Below are 9,343 nucleotides of genomic sequence, written 5' to 3'. Positions count from 1 at the left end.
AGGAAAAGTGACTTGGACAAGTCACTCAGGTCGTGGCGGAATCAGGTGGACAGCTCAGGTTCCCTGACTCCTACTCCAGTGCTCCTTCCAAAGACTTTCTCCAGGAACACCCGCAGCTCACCTCTGAGCTCCACTGACAGCAGCATGAAGTGACCCCTCGGAGTGGCCACTGCTGTGTGCGCTCATGAGCGTGGCCCTTGCTGGCAGAAACCCTGGGTGGTGGATGAGCTCCGCGCATTTCAGCCTGCTCTGGGCCTCGCTTTCCTCCTCAGTGGCCCCTCCTGGGCTTGTAGAAACCCAGGAAGTCTCTCTGCATTCTGTTCCCCTTACAGTGGCCCAGCACTTGAAGGAGGCCTCCCACCAACTGCAGAGGTCCCCCTGGTTTTCCTCGGGATTGAATCTTGTTCTCACAGGACATGTCGGCCTCTCCTCTCCTGGTCTGGGTGGGTGTTCTCTAGCAGGGCAAACAGTCTCTGGCCAGTTTTTAGAAACCATGTTTTTGCTTCCTAGAGGACAGAGGACTCAGAAGTGTGGGCAGCTCCCAGCTTTGCCAACCCAGGCAACTCTCAGTTACAGAGGGCAGGGCCGGGGGCAGAGGCCAGTGGTGGAGCTGAGACCACCTGGATGAGATGTTGGCCTCCCCCTCTATGGCAGCATCACCTCCCCTTCGCTGCCCTCAGTGACCCTGACCTTTCCTTCTTGGCTTCTGCACAATGAGAATCATCTAATTATTCCTAAACCCATCTCTCCACTGCTGCCTCTAGATGCTCCCTGAGGGCAGGGCTGATGTCTGCTGTATTTCCACACCCGGCCCAGTGCCGGGCATGAGGAGGTGTGAAATAAACCATCACTGAATGAGCTCAGTGAGTGAATGGACAATCAGTGCAGAATCTCCCCTGCATTCAGGCTGCACGATCAGGAAGACTAAGAACCACTGGGCTCTCACCAAGGGTTGGGTGCTCTCCACGTCTGATTTCATTAAATTGTCCCGAGTAGTGGGACAGTGGAGTGGTAGAGGACTTGGACTCAGCAGTTGGACTACCCAGGTCCGAATCTCAGCTCTCCACTTACTAACAGTGTGACTTTCTGTGCCACCTGTAAAATGCACACAGTGCCTATCCCACATGGTAACTGATCATATATGCACAAAAGGCTTGGTTTAGTGCCTGGGTCCTACAGATCTCTCCCACACACCTCCTATTACCATTGACAACTCTGGGCTGTGGGTGTTCCCTCCCTCCTTGAACTGATGAGGGAGCTGAAGCTGAGTGGCTGCTCCAGAGCCTCTGCCCCGGGCTCTCCTCGGGTGTGGGACATGAGCATGGCCACAGTCAGGTGGATCTCCGTGGGCGTGTGATCCCGGGAGGAGCTGATGGAGTAGAACCTGGGCTTCAGAATGGGGAGCTGGGAGAGCAGGAAGCCAGCAGACACCCACAGGGACGGGAACTCCTCCAGCACCTCCAGGAACGTGGGGCTGTTGGTGAACTTCCACTTGCTGTACTCTGAGGGCTGACAGCCAAGGGTGATGTGAGTGATTCAGGGCACCTGCCCAACTTTGGGGAAAATGCTATCACAACCCAGTATTCATTCACTCATTCACTCACTCAACAAACAAGTCCATGTGCCAGGCACTGTCCAGGGTGCTGAGACTACCAAGCTTGCGAAGAAATAGTTCCTGTCCTGGTGAAACTCAGTCCAGTACATTTATCTAACTTGTGTTATCTCCACTCTCAGCAACTCATGGGGAGGGGTCAAATATGTAATGTAATTTATTTGGGGCAAGGCTATGGAACCAATCAGACCTGGGTTCAAATCTTTGCTGGATGCTCTCACTAGCTATGGAATCTCATCCCAATTACTTACCTTTTGTGAAACGAGGATAGTATTGCCTACCTCGTGGGGATGTTATGGGAATTAAACCAGAAAACATGTACCAAGTTAGTACAATGCAGCCACAAAATAATGGTGATGGAGGTAGTTGGAATCAATATAATTAGCTATAATGATGATGATAATAATGACAAGCAGTGCCTTTTGCAAAGACCTGGAACCAGATAGTTACAGGAGAGTTAATGCATTCTCTCATTAACTTATTAATTCAGCTGTCCGTCTGTCACTCTGTTCATAATGCCCATTTATCCATTCATCCACACCATCCATCCCCCAATACATCTTAAGTGACAACTTTATTCCAGTTTTGGGGAAAGCAAAGACAGATAATGATGGCTTCCCTTTCTAGCTAATATTCAAGGCAGTGCACTCTGGTTGCATCCTGCAGACACTTGGAAAAACTCAGTTCACTCAACACAACTGTGTCCTAGACATGGGCCAGCGGATGATGCCTGGCTTCCCACCAGCCTTTGACAGGTCTCACTTTGGGAAACTGGGTGGATCCCTCTTGGAAGTTAAAGCCCAGCTCTGAGCTCCAGCCCCCCACATTCTGGAACTCCCCACATACCCCCACTGCCCACCAGCCCTGATCTTCACCTGGCACAGGGCCTCCAGCCTCTGTCTCTCAGTCGCTTCTGTGGCCACCTGGGCCAGCTTTTGGAGCAGCAGCTGGGTTGGGGGGTTGGTGATATCCAGGAAGTAGGTGAGGGCCTGGCTGAGCGAGCAGGGGGGCAGCCTCTTGTCACTGAACTGGTAGCTGCCTGGATGGGGAAGGAAGGTGTCAGGATGGAAAAGAGGCTCCATTCGGGATTCTCAGTAGGTAGTGAGGCCCCCAGGGCAGACACCCCCTATTCTCCAGCTGCAGGGGAAAGGAGGCTCTGAAGTCCTGGCTCTATGAGCAAAAGGCAGGAAGGAGGTGGCGCATAGAGAAAGGATTGCCAGGGAAGGCTGATCACCAGCCCCCCAAGGGGCACTAAGTTGGCGTGGTCCTGATGAACTAACCATGTCCTTCCCTGGCCCAGACCTGAACTTTAGCAAGACACCCATTGGTGATCTACAGACTCACAGTGAGTAAATCCACCAGAGACTAATGGATACCTCACAGGCCAGTTGTTCACTCAGAGAAAAGCCCATGACTGCAGTCCCCTGGGTGCTGTACCAAGAGGTGCTGGGTGAGCAGAAGATGAGCCCAAAGGGAAGTCCCAGGGGGCAGCATGCAGGGCAGTGAGGAGCACAGACCCTGGGGCCAGCAGACACGGGTTCAAACCCTGGCTCCCCACTTCCTAGGTGACTGAAGCCTCTGGGCCTTGGGTTCCCTCCGTGTGAAACAGATCTGATACCAAAACCTATCTTGCTGGATTGGCATGAGCACTGAATCAAACCGTGCACATAATAGCTGGTGCTGTGCCTGGTACACAGATGCTTTCTAAATATTAGGTAAAAATATGAGCAGGACATTATCTCCTCTGAAACAGAGGCATAATGAACCACATCCATCACCCTGCAGTCACAAGGACGTCTGTCTCGTTGTCCCCATGTCTCAGGTTCTCTCACTTTCTCCTGGACAGTAGGGAGCACTGCCAGGCTCTGCCTCTCTGATCCCACTTTCTTTTTTATTTTTTTGAGACAGAGTCTCTGTTGCCCAGCCTGGAGTGCAGTGGTGCAATCTCAGCTCAGTGTAACCTCTGCCCCCCGGCTTCAAACAATTCTCCTGCCTCAGCCTCCCGAGGGGCAGGGATTACAGGCGTGCACCCCATGCCTGACTAATTTATTTTGTATTTTTAGTAGAGATGGGGTTTTGCCCTGTTGGCTAGGCTTGTCTCGAACTCCTAACCTCAAGTGATCCACCTGTCTCGGCCTCCCAAAGTGCTGGGATTACAAGTGTGAGCCACCATGCCTGGCTTATCCCACTTTCTGACTTTGGCCACTGTATTTAAGGGGATACACTGGCGGTGTCATTATCACTGGGGAAACTAAGGCCAGGGAGTCATGCCTTATGGGCTGGGACTGTTTCCACAGCTGCTTTCTCATAAGCTTTCGCGGCCCACCCTCTCAGCACGAAGGACAGGGATGGCTGTCACTGGCAGGCCCAGGCCCAGGCCCAGCCCCTCAGTCAGGTGGGGTGGCCAGAGGATGCCACGCAGCACTGGCTACCTGGCCCAGGGCTCACCGCTTTCGTCCTTGGACTCCAGGCGCACTGTCTGGTGGGGTGCAGGGCCTTCCACCACATGCTCCAGGATGCCTTGGACCAGGGCCGGCTGGATGCCTGGGCAAACCCCAAGGTGCTCACCCAGCCGTAGTTCAGGCCTTGGCCATCCCCATAAGAAAGTTCCACCAGGGGAAGGAAAAAGAAGCCTCAGGTGGACTGGGCACCATGGCTCACACCTGTAATCCCAGCACTTTGGGAGGCTGAGGCAGACAGATTGCCTGAGGTCAGCAGTTCAAGACCAGCCTGGTCAACATAGTGAAACCCTTTCTGTAATAAAAATACAAAAATTAGCCAGGCGTGGAGGCGGGCGCCTGTAATCACAGCTACTTGGGAAGCTGAGGCAGGAGAATGGCTTGAGCCCAGGAGGCGGAGGTTGCAGTGAGCCAAGATCATACCACTGCACTCCAGCCTGGGCGACTGAGTGAGACTCTGTGTCCAAAAAATAAAAGAAGAAGAAGAAGAAGCCACCTCAGATGACTGCAGGATTTCCTCCAGGGCCCCCTGATGGGCAGGTGAGATTCCCCAGGAAATGTGCCCTCCTTTCATTTTCCTGGCTGGTTCCACAAGCCTGGGCCACCACCCTGAGCATGGGATGAGGGATCCCCACAGGCAGGGGTGCTTGAGGGTCCCCAGGAGCTTCCCTCTGGGGAGGGGGGGCCCACCTCTTCCCAGCAGCCCTCTGAGCCCCCGAGTGCTTGGCCACAGCCTCTGCCTAAAGAAAGCATCCCCCCTGGAGACACGTGGACATCAGAAGAAACCTTTCCTTGTTGCCAGGACAAACCCTGTTCTTATTAGAACCAAGGCCAGTTTTCCTAATGCATGCAGGGAGGACAGCACAGATCAATGAAACCTGCAGATAATCCACAAGGCTCATTTCCCAGAGCTGGGAAATTTCCTTCCCTGCCAACACTTTTCCTGAAAGTTCTTCAGAATGAGTCAAACAGTTTAAGTCTGTCTTGCACTCTCCTTTTAGTGAAAGAGTTCAATGAGGAAGGAGAGGAAGTGGAGCAGGTGCTTAGTGTCCAAGCTGGAAAAGTGGCCGTGGTTAACCAAGAGTAGATGTAGAAGCACAGGCAGCCTCGGGTCCAGGTGAGCCCGTTCTACGATGGCATGGCTGCTGATGCCAGCAGAGGCTCCTCTCCTCTCCCTTCAAAGACTGACTTCTTCTGGTCTTTCATTCATTAGAATAAAATCGACAGAGCACCACCTGAGAAGCCCTGCACCTTCCCTTACCTGGATGGCGGACTCTGTAGATTCCGCCGAGATTTGAGCCTCATGGTGAACATGTTCTTGGCGTGCATGCTGCTGAGGGCTGCGAAGAACACAGAGACGGTCAACTGGCAAAGTGGCTCTTGAGCGTGGGTGGGAGAAGCCCCCACATGTCTGAGTCAGTGACACCTGGACACTACACTTGCGGCATCCTGCTGAGGTGGCTGTTGGGGTTTTCTTTCCTTTCCTTTTATTCCACTGTTTCTGAATCACAAATAAAGATCCTTGATCTGATACAGGGCAGCCGTGTTGCTTCTAGGTGTTGGGAAATTCAATTTAGGAACCTAAAAATGGAAAGTCCCAGGACATCTCCATGGCTTGGGACCCACAGGAGAGCATCGTTGACATTGGGGATATCTTAAACATGTAGAAACCTTCAGGACTATCTTAGTCAGGGCACAGGGCACAGCACCCCGGGGTGCAGAGTGGAGAGTTCACCACTACAGCCTGGAATCGCCTCTGTGACGCCTTCTTCACGACCCTTGGCTGCCTTTGCGGCTGGAAGACTGGGGCTCAGACCCCAACATGGCCGTAGCCTAGCAACAAGCTTCACCTCCCTGAACTGCAATTTCTCCATCTGTGCCTTTCTCCCAGGAGTGTCCAGGTTCTTGAACACTCCTCTCCTTGACATAGGTCTCCTTGACCATGGGCTCAGGGCTCAAACCACAACACGAACAAGCCCTGTGTCCTGAAATAAGCAGGTCCCTTTGCTGAGGTCCAAAGGCTGTGAGTCCTGCACGAGCCTGAAGTGGTGCAGGTCCCTGGTCACACTGGAGGTGTAGAGCTTGGGGATCTGAATGTGCTGTTTGCCTTGGACATCAAACGTCTCATGGGCTGCCTGGAAGAAGCTAGAGCAGATGGGGGTTAATGGTTCCCTAAATGATGGGGCCAACTGAGTCACTAAAGAGCTAAGGAGACACTGAGTGGATCCAAAGTGGACCCACCACTGTGTGGTGCCTATCCCCAGGCTCTCTATGGCTGAAACACACAGTAGTTAAGAGGTGTCCTAGGTAGTCAGTGGGGGATAGACTTTAACCAGAAGCTCCCTAAGGGCACGGGGGTACCTGTGCCACCTTCTCCCCCAGAGTGGTGTGCACAGGGTGGAGCCCTTCTGGGGGGCTGAGGGAGAGTAGCAGTGACCTGAGCCCTCAGGCCCGTGGCCCTGGCCCATGTCTGGGACCACATCTACAGGACCAGGGGCAAAGGTCATGCACCCAGGATGCCCAGCACAGATGTCCTAGGCATGAATGCACCCTGTCATGTCCCTGCTGTGGGGCAGCTCTGGCTGGGAACTGACCTTGAAGGTTTGCACGGCCCAGCTGCAGAAGGCATCCTCCTGCCCACTGAGCTCATCCTCTTCCCCCATCGGGATGAGCTGAGAGGCCCCCAGGTGGGAGCTTCTGGTTGAGGTCAGGAGTAAAGGCTCAGAACTGAGGGCACTTGCTGGAGCCAAAGTCAAACACGGCATACCTGCCCGAGGACACACAGAGACTGGTGTCCCACGTAAGCAGCATCTGGCACCCAGCACCCAGCACCAACAGCCTGGAGGGCCAGCCCCAGACTCTTCCTCTCCAGCTGGAGCATGGAGCTGGACCTCCATCTGGTCCTCTTGATCCCCCAGCCTTGTCACCAACTCCTATGACCACCTCATGCTTGGCCTGCAGACCTGTGAGAGGGACTGGGTTTCCGTGGCTTGACCCGTGACACACTCCGAGGGCAAACCTCTGAGCCAGGATCCCTCTGTGCCTGGTCAGCTCTGAGAAGACCCCGTATGCACACCCAGTTCCATCCCCTGAACCCAGACTTTGGGTACACAGGGAAGGGCTAGGACGTGTAGGAGGAAGGAAGAAGCTTTACCTGAATTTGTTGGTGAACAGTTTTAACATGAAGAGGGATTTCTTCAGTTTCTAGATAGAAAGAGAATGACAGTGTTCTCAGACCAGGATGAAAAAACAAAATAACAACCAAAAAAACACTGCTTTTTCCCTTCTTCTGGAAAACTGGCCACAGCAGGCAGGAGATGGCTCCCGGCCCACAATGAAAGTTGGTTTACATATGGGGCCACCTGGCCAAGAACCTGGTTGTCAGCTGACAAGTTTAGCTTGTCTCTCACCCCAGCTAAACCATAGCAACTCGTGTGGGCCCTGCCCCTTGGTGGGAGACCCAGAACAGCCTGGCCTCCTCCCATCCAGCCCTGGCAGAGGGGGCCTGCCTTATAGCAGGGCATCTCCAGAGGGCCTCCTAATGGGCCGTGATTCTCTTCTGGTTTGGAACCTGGTAGAAGCAACAGCAATTGGTCCTATAGTCTCTGAAATCAGGCGGGCTCTCCAGGAACCCAAGACGATCCCAGGAGGTGTGTGACCCAGCAGAACTAGCGTCAAATCCCATGGTGAGTATTACTCCCTTTTCATAATTTATTTTTTAGTTCTTCCCCTTCAATTACATTTTCATTCTTCTGAGCACTGGAGAGACAGTCTCAAATTGGTGCTAATAGACCTTTAATACCTCTCTTATTGCCTACTACTCTTTTTAAAAGACAAAGAAAGAGCAGGCCTTGGTTAGGGAATAGCATCTAACTACAATTCATTAATTTCATGTTGTTTTCATTGAATTTATGTTTTGCTGGCTTTCCATTTGTGAGAGTGATACAAGTTTCCTTTAAACATGAATTCATAAATACAAACAGGTAGGCCATTCAGATAAATATATAAAATATGTCATAGGAAAGATGATACTCCCATATGGCAATAATTATGACAAATGACCTGAGTGACCCAGAGTGACCTGAGCACTGACTCCCAAACGCCCTCCGTAGGACGTCCTGCATCCCCCAGACCCTTTCCTGGGTCCTCCTGCACCATAACACTCCCTAGACCATCCAGACCTCAGGCCACCCACCTCTCTGTTGCCAGAGCAGTCTCCATTCCTGAACCTGCTGGTCACCACCAACAGCAGCTGCTCCTCCTCCAGGCAGCTCAGCCCGTACTCATCCATGCAGAGAATCTGGACCGTACCCAGGTGGACACAAGCCCTCAGCTCCCAGTAGACACTCTGGGCTTCCTCCCACACCTCCCGCCGGCCGGGACTCCTGTGCTCATCTGTCTCTCCCAGTGCCCAGCACAGGCGTGGCACAGAGGAAGTGAATGGACCGATTTGAACACATCATCCTTGATTCTCCTTCCCCGCTCAAGCCCTGCAGCTCACCCATCAGCGAGTCCTGGAGGCTCTGCCTCCAAAATACTGCCTATCCCATGTCCAAACGCCTCTCACCACGTCCACTGCTACTTGCAATTCTGTGTGTGTGGAAACATTTCCACAAAATTGAAATGAGCAGGTCACAGCTGCGCCTGGAGGGAATGGCCGGGGAAATGTGCCCTCGCCTTGTTATTCTATCTGGGCCCACCCAGCTGAGGATGGGGGACCTGCCACCACTCTCCTGGCAGTTCCAGACTCCTGGGAGCCGGCAGGGGAGGACCCAAGAGTGTTTTCAGCCACCTGGCTGACCTGGTCATCAGTCACTCCCACCTTGGCCTAGGCCTCTATGCAGCACAGATCACAGCTCATTCCAACCTGGCATTACACTGGCCTGTGCCCTGTCCTCAGGGTCACATCCATCTCCCAGAAGCCGTGCAACCCTGGAAAACCCATGAACCTGTCCAACAGTCAGGTTCCTCCTCTGTGCATTAACAATGACATTGACGCCTGCTTTGCAGGGCACTGGGAGGGTAGAGGGAGGTGTACGCTAGAGAGCTCCCCAAGGTCAAGGCCCTGCGTCACTCACTGTCAGAGCCTCAGAGCCTGGCACTGGCCCAGCACGTGGCCACCATTCCCTAAGAGTTGGATTTGATCCATCAGTGCTGAAGGCAGGGGCTAGAGCTTAGACAGACCCCCTGTGTCCTGTCTTCTTTATCTGCAGCTTACTCATCCTCTCCCCTTTCACATGCACCCTGCAGAGCAGGTGTTCACTGAGCTTCC

The 9,343-nt window shown here is 53.3% G+C and overlaps 1 pseudogene across 1 annotated transcript in view; it reads right to left on the bottom strand.

Annotated features, from left to right (window-relative positions):
* The window catches only part of LOC105539066, a 24,049-nt pseudogene that overhangs the window by 8,620 nt on the left and 6,086 nt on the right, over positions 1-9,343 (bottom strand). The window contains exons 2-9 of the transcript XR_001005998.1: positions 8,267-8,371; positions 7,226-7,275; positions 6,666-6,838; positions 6,076-6,206; positions 5,333-5,413; positions 4,061-4,268; positions 2,488-2,651; positions 1,248-1,509 (exon numbers count right to left, since the gene is read on the bottom strand). The product of XR_001005998.1 is annotated as a nitric oxide synthase, inducible-like (transcript). The remainder of the gene's footprint in view (positions 1-1,247; positions 1,510-2,487; positions 2,652-4,060; positions 4,269-5,332; positions 5,414-6,075; positions 6,207-6,665; positions 6,839-7,225; positions 7,276-8,266; positions 8,372-9,343) is intronic.

This window comes from Mandrillus leucophaeus, unplaced genomic scaffold, assembly GCF_000951045.1.
Source record: "Mandrillus leucophaeus isolate KB7577 unplaced genomic scaffold, Mleu.le_1.0 Scaffold1038, whole genome shotgun sequence".
Taxonomy (NCBI): Eukaryota; Metazoa; Chordata; class Mammalia; order Primates; family Cercopithecidae; genus Mandrillus; species Mandrillus leucophaeus.
The sequence above is the reverse complement of the archived record's forward strand: the minus strand, read 5'-3'. Positions and strand labels throughout refer to the sequence as shown.